Raw genomic sequence first — 930 nt, forward strand, 5'->3', positions numbered from 1 at the left:
CTCGGCAGGTGGCGCCGCGACCACGCGGAACTGGTTTGGGGTTCGGAGACCAAACGTTAACTCGCTCCCTTGACCCCCCTCTGGGTACAGACGCCACAGCAGACGACTCTGTGGTGTTTGCTGTTCCTGCGCCAGCGCCCAGAAAAGTCCCCGAGATGCAGGAGCGGCTCCACGTCCTTAACAGACACAAATTTAAAATGTGCTGCAATCTCCGGTGTTTCCTCTAGATGGCGACAGTCTCCACGGAATAGGAATTTCATTTCCATTTAAAATCATTTTTAAAAAACATTGCAGTACAGAATGCATTTTTTAAAAAATGTTGATGTTTCTGCTTTAGAACGAATTCAGAAACACTGACAGTCATAAAATCTCTGTCATAAAATCAGGTAGGTCTGGCAAATTGTTACATTTCACAGAAAAAGTTACAAATATGATATAACTGAACATTTACCTAAAAGGGGGCCCTGTGGCTTAGCTGGTCAAAGCGCCTGTCTAGTAAACAGGAGATCCTGGGTTCGAATCCCAGCGGGGCCTTCTTATTTGGTTTTGTGTTTTCAATAGTGTACATACCATTAAGTAAGTTACAGAGGCATGGAGGCATTTATATAGCTGACTGGCCCTGTATTGAATTGTTATTTCAATTGTAGACGGTCTCTTGACAGATAATTGCATCACCGTATGAGGGATTGGTGTGAAGAGAAAAATGAATAACTTTTCTGTAGCTGATAGAAAACGATGGGTTTCGAAAGCAAGGAAAGTAACGCAAAAATAAATGAATGGGAGTACCTCAAACTAAACCACTTCTGCACAGAAAAAGAAACCATCAAAAAGCATAAAGGCAAACAACTAAATGGGAGAAGATATTTGCAAATAGTTCCTCAGATGATAGCCTAATATCCAAAAGATATAAAGAACTCATACCCTTCTTCT

General features: G+C 41.7%; 1 non-coding gene across 1 annotated transcript; it reads left to right on the top strand.

Annotated features, from left to right (window-relative positions):
* Positions 1–460: 460 nt before the first annotated feature.
* On the top strand, positions 461–534 carry TRNAT-AGU. Its single transcript has one exon. It is a non-coding gene; the product is annotated as a tRNA-Thr (tRNA).
* Positions 535–930: the final 396 nt, after the last annotated feature.

The sequence above is a fragment of the Myotis davidii genome, unplaced genomic scaffold (genome assembly GCF_000327345.1).
Source record: "Myotis davidii unplaced genomic scaffold, ASM32734v1 scaffold1521, whole genome shotgun sequence".
Classification (NCBI taxonomy): domain Eukaryota; kingdom Metazoa; phylum Chordata; class Mammalia; order Chiroptera; family Vespertilionidae; genus Myotis; species Myotis davidii.